A 17464-nucleotide genomic window follows, 5' to 3' on the forward strand; every position below is an offset into this window, starting at 1 on the left:
TACAGACAGTGGACTGCCTTCAATCAATGCTTTTGACGACTGCTTCCTCCAAATCTTCATTTCCATTGTAACATTCAAGATGATTGTCGATACCTTCAATTTTTTTGTAGTTCCTAACTTGTTGAAGTAGTGACATCATTTCATTTTCAACCCTGGCAGTTTTTGACATCTCCATGCCTGAATGCTTGAAACTGCAGTGAGCTAAACAGTCCTGCATTATCTTACTGCTTATTACTCGCCAACTATCACTGACAAAAATCACTGCTTTTTGAATGCACGCAAGTGACACTATTTAAAAACTGTTCATTCTACGCACAGTGTAGTGTCGAACGACCATATGTGCACGCAACTGACACTAGTTAGAAACTGATCGGCAAGTCTCCCATCCCATTTAGAAGGCATAGTTTCCCAATAAACAAAGGGAATCCTGGCTATTTTCTTGATTTGGTTTTGTTCTTTAGGAATTGCCCGAATAAGCATTTGACCCGATCAGCCAATGGCTCAATTGAAATGCTGCGAAATGTGTTTCCATGTAGGTCACAATGTCTTTTATTATTCATCTTCATGCAGTTAAGTTAATTCATGAAAAAAGTGTGTATGTCTCCCAAGGCAGGCAACATAAACAAGTTGAAATAGACAATAAATTATACAGATGAACCTAAACCATAAAACTGCAGTCAGAAGTAAAATGAACATAACAGAAAACAAGCAACACACATCAAAGTTGCTGGTGAACGCAGCAGGCCAGGCAGCATCTCTAGGAAGAGGTATAGTCGACGTTTCAGGCCTTCGTCAGGAAAGAAGACAAGATTTATTTTACTTTTTTAATCCCTAGAAATCACATTGCAAGCTTTTTAGAGAAAAGTTCAAGGTCATTTTTTACCCCCAGAACCTCTGTAAGCTCCAATGCAAAACTATGGACGCAAGGCTCAATTAAGTGGGCACTCCACTGATTATATGTTAGTTTTCTTAATGCCAAAAAGGAAAGACACTACTGGATAACGTCTATTCACTCTGTAATCTTGCAGGAGAGCATTGCTATTTTGTTTGATGCAGTCTGCCCCTATACTAGAATATGGATCTCTTCAACTATGAAATGTGACTCAGAAATAAGTCACTACTTCCCCAATTTCAAGAAGGATATCTGCCCATCAGAAATTGAAATTGAAATACACTATACTATCCATTGCATGTTACATCATTAATTATACAATAATTTCAGTGTTATGACTTGGCCAATGCTAAGAGGCTTGCTATATGTTAAATAGAGCAAATATATAAAGTGTACTTTTTTTTTGTGTGCCATACTCTGCCAGAGCCTCGGCAACCACTTTTTCAAGTGGTTGTCTTGGACAAAAGATTCGTGAGTGGTCCCCAATGTCCTTCTCACAGCGCAGTTTTTTTTTACGAGGTTGAGTTGTGAGCTCGACACGCAACCCGGCACGGATGGAAAGCATGCCCGGAAGTGGCCCGACTGGGTTCGAACTCAGGAACCTTTGCTGCGGAGTCCAGCACTGATGTCACTGCACCACCAGCCGGCTAAAGTCTAAATAGGGTTATTTAAAACCACAAGTGTTACTTTTTTCTTCCATGGCCTCAATGGAATTAGGGTACTGCCTTAACCACCAGTACAATATACAGTTTAAGGAATAGTGAATTCTACTGAGTTGTGAGCTTTGATAACTTTCCATTTCAACTTGCGTGACTGTTTCAGGTTGGACTTTGGTGCTAGTTTATAACCATATAACAATTACAGCATGGAAACAGACCATCTCAGCACTTCTAGTCCGTGCCAAACTCTTACTCTCACCTAGTCCCACCGACCTGCACTCAGCTCATAACCCTCCATTCCTTTCCTGTCCATATAGCTGTCCAATTTAACTTTAAATGACGACATCGAACCTGCCTCAACCACTTCTGATAGAAGCTCATTCCACACAGCTACCACTCTCTGAGTAAAGAAGTTCCCCCTCATGTTGCCCCTAAACTTTTACCCTTTAACTCTCAACTCATGTCCTCTTGTTTGAATCTCCCCCACTCTCATTATTTAAATGTAGTGGATAGACTGAGGTCACATAGCTGACAGCAATCTTCGTGAAGGTGAAGGTGTTGCACGCTGTCAACGTTCCCTGTAAGCAAGTTGTCATGATTTGTAGTAAAATTTTGAAGCTGAAGACTTCTTCTGAAAAATCATTAAGTCGATAATTTGGCTCCCCAGAAACCTTCGCTCTGCTGCTAATCTGTCTGTTTACAAACAGTAAACTACATCAATGACTATTGTGGAATCATCCTGAGCAATAACTCATTGGATCATCATGAAATTCACTTACCTTTCTCACTGCAAATAATCATTAGAAAATAAACATTTTCTCCACAATTATTCATTCTCATTCATTGTAAATAGGGACTCATCAAGAAAAGATCACATTACAGCAGAATCAGTTTAATGTTGTTGCAAGAAATGAATCCTAATTCCCTTTAAGCATTATAGAAGACGCATAATGCCTGTAAACAAAAGCAACACAAGCTGTAAGAGAAGGGAGAAATCATAAATGATAATCCATACTTCATGCACAACAGAACAGATAGAGGAACTGAAGAACATAAGTAGACTATTTAGCTGTATGCTCAGATGATCAGAGTGACTGACAATAATGTCAGGTCTTGCTGAGCATAAACATTAGGTTCCCCTTTCAAAAACCACTTTGATAGGCAAAGAAACCCTGCCCGCAGGCGAACTGAATGTCACAGCTTTAGTGTAAATTAGATGTTTATGAGTACCTCACAAGCAACCAAAACCAAATGGGTACTCTCAGAAAACAAAAATACTATTACAAATTTGTAAAGTTAAACATTAAAAAGCATCTAAAAGCAATTGAAAATATTAACTTCTACTTAACATGATTGCAAGTTTGTTGGCGTGCCAGCGCTAATGTGGTACACACTCAGCAGGCAGCATGGACTCAAGGCTGGAAAACCATTTTAGGCTTATTAATATTCTAAGGAGTAGGCAAATAAATTTTCAAATGGCATAAGTTCAATTTATTCCTTGCTCCTCTGCCTTTGTAATAACCTGGGACACTTTCCAGTTTATCCAGTACTCCAAGGTGGAGAGAGTCCAATGGATCACGATGCACAAGTTCCCTGAGAATGGCGGCAAAAATGGGTCTAACTTCACCTCATCCTAGTGACCTTAATGTGTGGCTGTAACAGGCGGGTATGTGGATCCAAAGTATATGGACACAAAATCTCACCATGTATTGAAGTTCTACCTGTTTTGAGGGTTACAGAAATTAGGCCTGTCCTCTCTAACGTGCAACAGCCCAGTCAGCTGTATGTTGCCACACTTGATTAAGATTAGATTAGATTCAATTTTATTGTCATTGTGCTGAGTGCAGGTACAAAGCCATTGAAATGCATTTAGCACCTGACCAGAAATGCAAGACCTCTCCTTAGTGGAAGAGTGCTTCAAAGTAAATACCTTTGAGCAAAAGCTGAATAGGCAGTGGTCAGTACAGAATGTACTGGGGACACCTATGGATTCTGTATGTCTGTTTTCTGAGCAATTGCTCTAAAGCATATGGCAGAATGCCTCTTATCCAGATCTTACCAACAAGCACCAAGACCTCGCTTGGCTGATGGTGAGAAGTGGCCATCCAGTTAGAACTTTCCTCTACAGATGATATATCACCCCCAATATACGATGCCCTTGGGATGGTTGCGGTGGGAAGAAACGGTCACTCAAGTCTTTGCAGAATATGGATTTTCTAACAGGGTTTAAGACAGATACAAGTGTCAATATCCAGTTTTATCTGCAGCATCTTCATAGCAGGACTCTCTGATCTATGGGCTGTCCACAGGGACACACTGAGACGTGAAGTGCAGCTATCATCATGCCTTTTCGCCTGCCTGAAACTTGCTGATCTTTCAGCACAGAGACATGTCTGTAAGGGAGTGCTGCTGACTGACTCAGTCCAGCCTGCAGATGGACCTGCTGAGGGATGCACGGAAGCTTAGTGCAGCTGTTGCTACGACACTGTCGAGAAGGACCGCAGCCAAGGCTCCTACTGCTAGACTGAAAAGCAGAATTGGGTAGGGAAGCCCCTAGAACAATCAAAGGGTGTACCTCCTCAGGAAGTCACGAGACTGGCAATAGTGCGACGTTTATTTGTGTTTTTACGCTTCTGAATGTGCTGATGATGATACAAAGGTTTTTTTTTGCACCGTTTCTTCCTTTGTATATTTTAATTATATATGTTTCAGTTATGAATAAAGTCTACTTTTGAAACATTAAAATATTAATTTTCAAACAACTGTGATATTTTGCATTTCTAAGAGATGACTGAGCAGATTCAAGCTTGCCAGTGAAATAGTCCCCACCTGTTGTCCTAGTTTGGGAATCTTGCTGTCAGACTGAGCACAGTTCAACAGACAGAGCTGACAGTCTAAACAAACCATTGCCATTGTATGTCCTGATTGAAACCCTATTTGGAGCCTAGACATGAAGCTTTCACAAGGCCGGTCAATCTTATCTGTATTTCATTCTTTATTTCAGAAACAATTCACTTCTATATTGCATTCTGATTAATTTTACAGTCTTGCTGGCCACTCAGGGAATCCACAAATTACATGCACTGTTCCTGCTGGACTGGCTACCAAACAGTAATTCAGTGTCTGAACTGCCAAAGTAAAAACATACAGCTAATAGTTTAAGGAGTGTTTCAGGAGGATCATCTATTGGTAAGCAGGAAAAATCCATAGCTGTGCTATTTATAAGATCACCAATTATTTTCATGTTAATTACTGATTACTGCTTACATAAATATAAATTGAAAATGCTGGATAGGTCAGGCAATGCAGAAAACAACAGAGCTAACAGTCTAGGCCAGTGAATCTTAGAATATTGAAACTGAACCCTATCCACCACGATAGAGTCTCAGAACACTATAGTATAGAAACAGACATGTTGGCCTGTCTAGTCCATGCCGAGCTATTGATCCGCCTCTTCATCATTCATTGACTAATCTTCATCAGATATGGCTCTTAGTTCTGATGAAAGGTTAATGATCAAAAATGTTAACTATGTTTCTCCACAGATGCTGCCTCTTCTGCTGGATATTTTCTGAATTTTCTATCTTTTCCACTTCAGAGTTCCAATTTCTCCAGCTTTTCTCCTTTTGATTAATTTTTACGGAATCTTGATTTGGGTAACATTTAGTACTTAAAAATTTGAAGTACAATTTGAAGTAAAATTTGAAGTAAATGTATTCAAAACATTTAAGGTGGCTTCAAAGCTTCTGATACAGCTATCTGGTGCTGAACATGAGTGCTTCAGTAATCATTCATCTTGAAGTCCAGGGAGGAACCTTAACATGATGCAAAGGGAATTGGTAAGATACTATTCTCTTGGTGATAATACAAGTGGAATATATGAAAGACAATGATGGGGCATTTATTTATTTATTTATTTACTGAGATACCGCGTGGAACAGGTTCTTCCAAAACTTCAAGCCATGTCACTCAGCAATCCCCTGATTTAACCCTAGCCTAATCACAGGACAAATTACAATGACTAATTAACCTACCAACCCGTAAGTCTTTGGACTGTGGGAGGAAACCAGAGCACCTAGAGGAAACCCACATAGTCACAGGGAGAACATACAAACTCAGTGGTGGGAATTGAACCCAGGTAACTGGTACCATAAAACGTTGTGCTAACCACTACACTACCATGCCACATTAGCAACTGCTAACGAGCTCAATCACAGAGAGGACGGAACGTCAATGTTTTGTGTACTTTTAGTTGTTCCATTTATCCTATACCTAATTTCTCCAGTTACAACAACAGTGCTGGAGGCTTCAGATTACATTTGTGGATGCTTTACATTGTAATCCAATTGAACTCCTTATATACTTTGAAGGCTTTGTTGATTTTCCTATTGTTCCATGAGTTGAATATTTTCCAACCAGTGTGAACCATTGTCGTTATAGGACAGCAAAAAATCCAACATGTAGAGATCACAAAATCTGATGTCCTGGAGCAAAAGGATGATTAAAAAGACTTAAGAAATGTTGTTTTTCATTTTCAGGGTCAGGAATGGAAAGAAGAGAAAGTATGATGTTTAGGGTACTGCATTCTGTTTTGAGAACCTGGAAGATATATGGAAGTTACAGAATTTAACAGGATGAAGATGGAGATTGAATACTTACACCATGGGACAGAATACAGGTGATGGGATTGATTATAGAAGACTGAAGGGTGGTCCAAGCGCAGTCTTCAATATAATGAAAAGGAAATTGGAAGGATTCTACCTTCTGAGCCACGACATTAGAAGAAGAGATCAAAGGAATTGCAAAATATTTAAAATCTAAGTTGTCAAGGAGGTCAGCTATAGAAAAGATAAAACTTGTAACCTGCAGCTTTTGTTTTCATGCATATGCAAAGAAATGTTTGGACAGAAAAGAGACACTTTTATGTATTGGATTATCTATGGACTTTGAGCAGTTCACACCAATTGGTACAATCAATCACTGTTATCTCTCATTTCTATGCTTATAGATTCTTCCTTTATCTTTATCTTAATGCTGTCTCTTTTATTTTTCTGCTATTGTCTTTATTATTTTTCAACCACAATAATGTAACCTCTAATTATGATAGCTTCTTCCCCAATGTTTCCACAGCATATGCTGAAGTATTTTACTGCCAGATCTATCTCTTTATTACTTCAAATCCAAAATAGTTGTATTGAGCATGTTTCAATTAACTCTATTACATTTACTCCTCACTGTGAATTATTGCCTCCTTTCCCTTTATTTCGTATGCTATTTACATTGCTTTACAGATAATTTCATTTGTATGTATTAGCTGTTCCACTCAGTTTATTTTAACAGCTATTTTATGCTTATGTTCTATTAATCTATCTGTTCCCTGACAGTTTATGTTATTTTTGTTTTTTATTCCATATTGCCTTATGGCATAGAAGAGGGCCATTAAGCCCACTGGGTCTATGCCAGAATTTTTCTTTACCATCTTCGCTCACACTTTCGATCATCAGAGCTGTCTTGTTTTCACTATCTTATTGGTTTAAAATCTTAATTACTTTCCTTTATATCCTTTCTACTGCAGTCTTGACTCACTTCATTTTGGATAAGACTATCTTAGGGCTCAGTTTTTCCCCTATTAAGTGAATTCAAACCTCTTCTCTCATATGAGACATCCAATCATGTATGCATCACCATGTCTATACCTTAGCTCAGTTCCAAGTGGCTGGAGATACCCTGAGCCTATCAGCCATGAACTTTGTTAGGGTGTTTTCTGGAGTTAGGGTATACAGCATATACTTACTTCACCAGAAACCAATCTTCAGACATAAATGTGAATTGTAGATTGAACTTAAAATGCAACCCTGAACAATAGTTTTCTTGAATCTGAGCGCTGGAGTTGATTGCAAACCAGACAATGCTGATTAACATTGATTTTGGGTGGCTGGAGTGCGGGTGCAAAGAAAGAGAAGTATGCAATTCAAAGGAAGCATTGTAGATACATTGTAACTATAGAATTGTCCTGCTGTTACCTTTGACCTTTAGCATATTAAAAATGTCATGTAATATTGGGTCAGGAAGCCTCTTCCTCCAAGAGTGTCTCACTTTGTTAAATAAAACAGTTCTGTATCCACTAGCTTCAGAGTCTCTCTGGTGACTTTGTTCATGTTACAACAAACTTCTGTTTGTTTAAATCATCAGTTCTTGACAATTGATATTCCCTCAGTAGAAGTTCTTTGATTTTTGTCTTTGATCTCAATGTGCGTTCTATTAACTAGACCTATTTCCTCCTTTTCCAAGTTCTTTGTAATGACTAAAACATCTTAATTTGGCTTGTATCAAGCAGACAATACATTTTTTCTTTGTTTTGTTTTGATTGTGACAAAACACAGTCTAACTTTAATTATTAAATTCCCAAAGGCAACTATAAAGAGGCAAGAGTAGGTATTGGAATGTGGAGAGGAAGTAATCTGGGACAAGGAAATGGCGGACAAACTTCATAAGCATTTTGCATCAGTATTCACTGTGGAAGACACGAACAGTATGCCAGAAAGTCAAGGGTGTCACAGGAGTGCAGAGGAGATTTACAAGGATGTTGCTTGGATTGGGGAGCATGCCTTATGAGAATAGGTTGAGTGATCTCGGCCTTTTCTCCTTGGAGCGACGGAGGATGAGAGGTGACCTGATAGAGGTGTACAAGATATTGAGAGGCATCGATTGTGTGGATAGTCAGAGGCTTTTTCCCAGGGCTGAAATGGCTAGCACAAGAGGGCATAGTTTTAAGGTGCTTGGAAGTAGCTACAGAGGAGATGTCAAGGGTAAGTTTTTTTTTTACGCAGAGAATGGTGAGTGTGTGGAATGGGCCACCAGCGGCGGTGGTGGAAGCAGAAATGATACGATCTTTTAAGAGACTCCTGGATAGATACCTGGAGCTTAGAAAAATAGAGGGCTATGGGTATGCCTTGGTAGTTCTATGGTAAGGACATGTTCGGCACAGCTTTGTGGGCCAAAGGGCCTGTATTATGCTGTAGGTTTTCTACGTTTCTATATTTCTAACCCCTTACTTTACCGTACAGTGCTATAGCTAGCATTTTCACCTGTCTACCAGCCATCTCCATACTAATACATAATGTAAACATGTAAACAGTATTTTACCTGTTTGATTCCACAGGTATGTTCTGCAGATTTGTCTAATGGGACATCTGAAATATTTAGTCATGGGATCAGGAGTTATCCACTCTGCTCTTTGAGCCTGATCTGTCATTCATTAACCTCAGCTCCACTGTCCAGCACTGAGATACTCAAGGCACCCTGTCTGGCACCAACAATCATTCCATGGTCAAAGTCACTTAGATCACATTTCTGCCCTATTCTGATGCTTGGTCTGAACAACAACTGAACCTCTTGAGTATGTCTGCATGCTTTTATACACTGAGTTGCCACCAAATGATTAGCTGGTTAGATACTTGCATTAACAAGCAGGAGTATGGGTGATCACTAATAAAGTGGTCGCTAAGTGTATTCCTATTTTGAATGTGGCTGAGACTACACTATTCAAGAAAGTAACAAAATCTAAAGATTCGCCACATTGCGGGAGGAGAGAGAAGCAGCGTGCCGCACGTGCGCAGCCCTCCGATGAAAAATGATATCGTATCCGTTAAATAGGGGCCATGGACAATTCTAATTTGATGAAGATGGACGTGAAAGCACAGAGGAACATCTGGAAAAATTTCTGAAATGCTCATTTGCTGCTGTCGTTACTGTGTGTTCGGGAATCTTTCGGAGGGTAGGCCTCAAAATCCCCGGCATTGCCTGCTGTTGGCAACTGAGAAGGAGGTCAAATCGTTGGATAGAGATGGCGCTCAGTACTCGGTGTCGGAGTGCTGATCAGAGCTCGAAGTTTTCGGATGACTCAGAGTTGGACTGTGGTCGGGTATGGTAGGGAGAGTTTTTCTTCCTTCTCTCCGTCTGTGTGAGATGTGGGACATTTGAGAGACTTTGAACTTTTACTGTGCTCATGGACTTCTTCGTCAAGTTATGGTATTGTTACCCTGTTTGTAACTATATGTTATAATTATGTGGTTTTGTTAGTTTCTTTTCAGTCCTGGTCTGTCCTGTGTTTTGTGATACCACACTGGAGGAAATATTGTATCATTTCTTAATGCATGCATTACTAAATGACAATAAAAGAGGACTACGTGTCTTCATGATCTAATTCTCAGTAAAGTATTTTTTCTGCATTTCAGCCTACTCTATTTTCTGGTTCCATTCAGTCAGGGGAACATCTTCTGTGTCTCCAGGATGAGAATACTTGGAAGAATTTTGTACATTTGTATGATATGACAATTCTTTCTCAAAACCTTTAGAGAGCACAGAGATACTCAACTCAGTTTCTGTTCATATAATGAACCTTCCACACCAGGAATCTTTTTGTTGCTGTCATTGAATAGCAAATATATCTATTGCTGGAGGTATAGAATCAGAGAAAACGACAGCACAGAAACAGGCCCTTTGGCCCATCTAAGTGCCGAACCAGTTAAACTGCCTAATCCCATCAAACTGCTTGTGGAGCATAGTCCACCATACCTCACCCATCCATGTACCTATCCAATCATCTCTTAAACACCAACATCAAAATCGTATCCACCACTTGCACTGGCAGCTTGTTTCACATTCCCACCACCCTCTGAGTGAAGAAATTTCCCCTCACATTCCCCTTAAGCTTTTCATCTTTAGTTTGATATGGTAGTAAGACTATGTTATCCTACAAAGTGCGCACTGATCACGGTGATATATCATTACTCCTGGACTCAAATCCTCTCATATAGTTTTTATTCTCCTAGTATATCAATTAGTAGGCCTGCTTACTCTTCCTGAATCTTGTGCTTTCTTTTGTTCCAAAGAAAAACTGACCATGTTTTGCTCGCTGTCTCTTCTATGTCAGAATTCAACTATTTTGCACTCCAGTCTATTAAATGTAAACAGAGTAATTTGAGGTGGCAACACACACAAAAATTGCTGGTGAAGGCAGCAGGCCAGGCAGCATCTATAGGAAGAGGTACAGTCGACGTTTCGGGCTGAGACCCCTCGTCAGGTGGGTATTGTTACTATGTGTCTGTGCAGTAGCGTAGTGGCATCAGGGCAAGAGGTGCCACGTTTGAATCGAGCCGGTGCCTTGCACGAGTCCCACCCATGCTAGGTGGAGTGTCGAGCTAGTAACTCAGCCTTGTAAAACAGCCAAATGCTAAAGAAATAGCAAAGTTGTCGCCTGATGTGCCAAATGAGACACGGGAGGAACTTAGTTACTCCTGAGTATCCTGCTGCCCACAGACTCCCACATACTGTATTTCTGATAGACTGTAAGTACTCCCGCCACTTATTGTTGCTGTTAGATGTAATTATGTTTAGAATGGAATTATCTGAGGCTTGATTGGTTGAAGCATTAGTTTAATTTCAAGTTAATTAGAAGTTAATTAACCTGATGCTTATTATTTATGAATGATAGATGGTTATTTAATGTGGGTGACCTCTGATTATCAGTTTATTCCGTGCACTTACCTATTTAGGCTATTTACTTTCTTCGGTTTATTAGTTTGCCAAAACGTAATTTTTCAGACCTGTAATACATTTTATGTTCAAATTTAATCCCTCTCTTCCTGACATGGAATGTGCCTATCATCATTTTTTGAGTTCTCTCTGCCTGCTGTTTGTCTCCTTATAAGCTCTTCTATTACCAGCTGTTATCTACTTAAGTCTGCAGTGGGCCAGTAAGTAAGTTACCACTACCTTGTGCTGAAGTACAGGCAAGGAATATCATTAAGTAGTGAAAAGCAGGTGTTCTTTATTTGTGGAGAAATACATTCACTTAAGGTTGGGAGATTACAGTCACCTAAATATAATGGCTAACACTGGGATATTGTTCCCTTGCTTACTGACATCTATGCTATATACTGACGCTTGCAAATAGCACAACCAGCTCGAGAGTCAATCCATTATGAAAAGACTTCTGGTGACCAGACTTCCTTGACTTCAGCCAGCATCTCATCTGCTATTGGCTCTTGAGGGCACTCTGCTAACTTCACTGTCCTTGTGGCTGAGAGGTTTCATATTAAAAGGTAAAACAGACAGCTATTAACAGCCAAGACTCCAGATTCCCTTTCGATTTAACCCTCAGTTTCGCACTGTACCCCCTGCAGTCCTGGCCCAAGTAAATAAGACCTCAGTTCTCTCTCCCTCTCCTAGTTGGTATCTGTCAGCTGATTTTTGGCACACAACCAGGTCATCAGTTGTATTTACATTCAATGTTGTCAAACACAATTTCAGAAGTTACATTAAAATCAAACCTACAAGGCTTTCAAATTTGAAAACAGTTCTAAATAGAATGTATGTTTATTAGAGTTACATTTTAGATATGAAAATGCCAACTTCTCCACCCATGTCTCTGCTGCTGAAATCCATTCCCTGCTATTGATATGCACTTCCAGTTGTAGACTTTTTGTCTACTTGCATAATTGAGGTACTCTTTATGATGGATTGTTTTCTTAACAACTTCTGACTCTGTGTGTGTGTGTGTATATATATATATATATATATATATATGTATGTGCGTACACACACACACACACACACACACACACACACACACACACACACACAGTGCCATGCAAAACTTTGGGCACCCCGGTCAAAATTTCTGTTACTGTGAATAACTAAGCGAGTAAAAGATGAACTGATTTCCGAAAGGCATAAAGTTAAAGATGACACATTTCATGCTTTTTGTAGCCAGCTAAGAGTCTTTCAATTAGCTAAGATAGCTAAGATAAGTGAATTAGCTAAGATAGACTGGCAAATGACACTTAAAGGATTGACGGTGGATATGCAATGGCAAGCATTTAAAGGTTGCATGGATGAACTGCAACAATTGTTCATCCCAGTTTGGCAAAAGAATAAATCAAGGAAGGTAGTGCACCCGTGGCTGACAAGAGAAATTAGGGATAGTATCAATTCCAAAGAAGCAGCATACAAATTAGCCAGAGAAAGTGGCTCACCTGAGGACTGGGAGAAATTCAGAGTTCAGCAGAGGAGGACAAAGGGCTTAATTAGGAAGGGGAAAAAAGATTATGAGAGAAAACTGGCAGGCAACATAAAAACAGACTGTAAAAGCTTTTATAGATATGTAAAAAGGAAAAGACTGGTAAAGACAAATGTAGGTCCCCTGCAGGCAGAAACAGGTGAGTTGATTATGGGGAGCAAGGACATGGCAGACCAATTGAATAATTACTTTGGTTCTGTCTTCACTAAGGAGGACATAAATAATCTTCCAGAAATAGTAGGGGACAGAGGGTCCAGTGAGATGGAGGAACTGAGGGAAATACATGTTAGTAGGGAAGTGGTGTTAGGTAAATTGAAGGGATTGAAGGCAGATAAATCCCCAGGGCCAGACGGTCTGCATCCCAGGGTGCTTAAGGAAGTAGCCCAAGAAATAGTGGATGCATTAGTGATAATTTTTCAAAACTCATTAGATTCTGGACTAGTTCCTGAGGATTGGAGGGTGGCTAATGTAACTCCACTTTTTAAAAAAGGAGGGAGAGAGAAACCGGGGAATTATAGACCGGTTAGCCTAACGTCGGTGGTGGGGAAACTGCTGGAGTCAGTTATCAAGGATGTGATAACAGCACATTTGGAAAGTGGTGAAATGATCAGACAAAGTCAGCATGGATTTGTGAAAGGAAAATCATGTCTGACGAATCTCATAGAATTTTTTGAGGATGTAACTAGTAGAGTGGATAGGGGAGAACCAGTGGATGTGGTATATTTGGATTTTCAGAAGGCTTTTGACAAGGTCCCACACAGGAGATTAGTGTGCAAACTTAAAGCACACGGTATTGGGGGTAAGGTATTGGTGTGGGTGGAGAGTTGGTTAGCAGACAGGAAGCAAAGAGTGGGAATAAACGGGACCTTTTCAGAATGGCAGGCGGTGACTAGTGGGGTACCGTAAGGCTCAGTGCTGGGACCCCAGTTGTTTACAATATATATTAATGACTTGGATGAGGGAATTAAATGCAGCATCTCCAAGTTTGCGGATGACACGAAGCTGGGTGGCAGTGTTAGCTGTGAGGAGGATGCTAAGAGGATGCAGGGTGACTTGGATAGGTTGGGTGAGTGGGCAAATTCATGGCAGATGCAATTTAATGTGGATAAATGTGAAGTTATCCACTTTGGTGGCAAAAATAGGAAAACAGATTATTATCTGAGTGGTGGCCGATTAGGAAAAGGGGAGGTGCAAAGTGACCTGGGTGTCATTATACACCAGTCATTGAAAGTGGGCATGCAGGTACAGCAGGCGGTGAAAAAGGCGAATGGTATGCTGGCATTTATAGCGAGAGGATTTGAGTACAGGAGCAGGGAGGTACTACTGCAGTTGTACAAGGCCTTGGTGAGACCACACCTGGAGTATTGTGTGCAGTTTTGGTCCCCTAATCTGAGGAAAGACATCCTTGCCATAGAGGGAGTACAGAGAAGGTTCACCAGATTGATTCCTGGGCTGGCAGGACTTTCATATGAAGAAAGAATGGATGAACTGGGCTTGTACTCGTTGGAATTTAGAAGATTGAGGGGGGATCTGATTGAAACATATAAGATCCTAAAGGGATTGGACAGGCTAGATGCAGGAAGATTGTTCCCGATGTTGGGGAAGTCCAGAACAAGGGGTCACAGTTTGAGGATAGAGGGGAAGCCTTTTAGGACTGAGATTAGGAAAAACTTCTTCACACAGAGAGTGGTGAATCTGTGGAATTCTCTGCCACAGGAAACAGTTGAGGCCAGTTCATTGGCTATATTTAAGAGGGAGTTAGATGTGGCCCTTGTGGCTACGGGGGTCAGGGGGTATGGAGGGAAGGCTGGGGCGGTGTTCTGAGTTGGATGATCAGCCATGATCATAATAAATGGTGGTGCAGGCTCGAAGGGCCGAATGGCCTACTCCTGCACCTATTTTCTATGTTTCTATGTTTCTATGTAATTCTTGTTTGGGGGATTTTTGCCCATTCTTCCTTGCAAAAAGCTTCTAGTCCTGTGAGATTCTTGGGCTGTCTTGCATGCACTGCTTTTTTGAGGTCTATCCACAGATTCTCGATGATGTTTAGGATGGGGGACTGTGAGGGCCATAGCAAAACCTTCAGCTTGTGCCTCTTAAGGTAGTCCATTGTGGATTTTGAGGAGTGTTTAGGATCATTATCCTGATGTAGAAGCCATCCTCTTTTCATCTTCAGCTTTTTTACAGATGGTGTGATGTTTGCTTCCAGAATTTGCTGGTATTTAATTGAATTCACTCTTCCCTCTACCAGTAAATGTTCCCTGTGCCACTGGCTGCAACACAAGCCCAAAGCATGATCGATCCACTGAGGTGCTTAACAGTTGGAGAGGGGTTCTTTTCATGAAATTCTGCACCCTTTTTTCTCCAAACATACCTTTGCTCATTGTGGCCAAAAAGTTCTATTTTAACTTCAGTCCACAGGAGTTGTTACCAAAATGCATCAGGCTTGTTTAGATGTTCTTATTCAAAAGGTTCAAAGAACTTCTTGTTGGGGATCTTGCTTAGTCTGTAACACCAATTCAGCAATGATCAACCACTTCTGACGGCATGTTGTGTCTGATATTGAGGGATAGTGCAGAGCACACCAAGATTCCTGCATGCAGGATACTCAACTGAACTTTATTGACAAACCTGCTTGTACAGTTTGTGAACTCCTCCCATGTGGGAGTGGCTAACTGAGTGGCACAGGAGGAACATGAACTATCACCACAATTTTCACAACTGACATTAATAGTTGTTTGTTATGCAATGTTATTAAGGGGTGCGGTTGCATTCAGGACCACATCAAATAAACTCTGAGGGAATGGAGAAATAAATTGGAATGGGTGAATAACCTACACAAAATGCTGGAGCAACTTATGGAAATAAACAAAGAGACGAAGTTTCAGCCTGAGACCCTTCATTAGGACTAAAAAGGAAGGGGGAAGAAGCCATTTTAAGAAGGTGAGGGAGAAGGGATGGAGTACAAGCTAGAAGGTGATAGGTGAAGGCAGGTGGTTGGGTGAGGGGATGAAGTAAGAAGCTGGGAGGTGATAGGTAGAAAAGGCAAAGGAGTGAAGAAGAAGGAATCTGATGAGAGAGCAGAGTGACCATGGGAGAAAAGAAAGGAGAAGGGACACCAAGGGGAGGTGTTAGGCAGTTGGTGAGAAGAGAAGAGGTACGAGGAAAGCCAGATTGAGGAATTGAAGTGAGGGAAGGGAGAGGGAGAAAAACTACAGGAAGTTAGAGAAATCAATGTTCGTGCCTATTGAATGACCACTTTTGCATTCGCTTCCTCCTCTAATTGGTGCGGAGTTGCTGTTCCCTCGAACAATAGAGTCTAGAACAAGGGTCACAGTCTCAGCATAAGGAGTTGGCCATTTAGGGTAATGATAAGAACCTTCTTCATCCAGAGCACAGTGAACATTTGGAACTCTCTACCCTGGACAGCTGCATAGGCTCAGTCACTGACTATATTTGTAATAGGAGAGACAGATCTTGAGAAATTAAGGAAAGTCTGGCTGGCTGCAGGTTCATTGATTCAAAGTACATTTATTATCAAGGAATGTATAAATGACACACTTTGATTTATTTGCTTACAGGCAGCCACAAAGCTAGAAACTCGAAGAACCCAATTAAAAAAAAGAAAGACCATAACAACTCTGCTAAGAAACAGGGAAAAAGCACACACACATATACGTCATGCAGACAATAGGAGCAAACAACAGCATTCCGAGCCAGACTGAGTTCTTAGATCCGCTCCCCAGAGCAGGCCCAAGCCTCAATCTCAGGTCATCACATTAGGGGGCAAAAAATGTCGTGAAACTTGCAAAGATGACAGTCGCCGGAGCAGTTCACAGCCTTAGCACTGCAGAGTGGCTCAGTCGAAACACTGGATTTGTTAGACACACACACACCAGTACCCATAAAAGTGATCCCAGGTAATAAAAGTACCAAATGGCTGGTTTTTTACCTGATATACATTAGAAGAGCAGTCACTATTACACTATTAGATGAAGGAATTGGTTGTTGACTTCAGAAGGAGTAGCGGACCGCAAGACCCAGTTTGCATCGGTGGTGCGCAAGTGGAACAGGTCAAAAGCTTTAAGTTCCTCGGGGGTCAATATCACAAATGACCTGACTTGGTCCAACCAAGCAGAGTTCACTGCCAAGAAGGCCCACCAGCACCTTTACTTCCTGAGAAAACTAAAGAAATTTGGCTTGTCCCCTAAAACCCTCACTAATTTTTATAGGTGCACCGTAGAAAGCGTTCTTCTAGGGTGCATCACAACCTGGTATGGAAGTTGTCCTGTCCAAGACCGAAAGAAGCTGCAGAAGATCGTGAACATGGCACAGCACGTCACACAAACCAATCTTCCGTCCTTGGACTCACTTTACACCACACGCTGACGGAGCAGTGCTGCCAGGATAACCAAGGACACGACCCACCCAGCCAACACACTTTTCATCCCTCTTCCCCCCGGAAGAAGGCTCAGGAGCTTGAAGACTTGTACGGACAGATTTGGGAACAGCTTCTTTCCAACTGTGATAAGACTGCTGAACGGATCCTGACCCGGATCTGGGCCGTACCCTCCAAATATCCGGACCTGCCTCTCGGTTTTTTTTGCACTACCTTACTTTCCATTTTTCTATTTTCTATTTATGATTTATAATTTAAATTTTTAATATTTACTAATGTTTACCAATTTTAATATTTTTAATGTGTAATATTTGTAATCCAGGGAGCGGGAAGTGCAGAATCAAATATCGCTGTGATGATTGTACGTTCTAGTATCAATTGTTTGGTGACAATCAAGTATAAAGATTGACTGCCGGTCTCTTGATGTTGGG

The sequence above is a fragment of the Mobula birostris genome, chromosome 9, assembly GCF_030028105.1.
Source record: "Mobula birostris isolate sMobBir1 chromosome 9, sMobBir1.hap1, whole genome shotgun sequence".
Taxonomy (NCBI): domain Eukaryota; kingdom Metazoa; phylum Chordata; class Chondrichthyes; order Myliobatiformes; family Myliobatidae; genus Mobula; species Mobula birostris.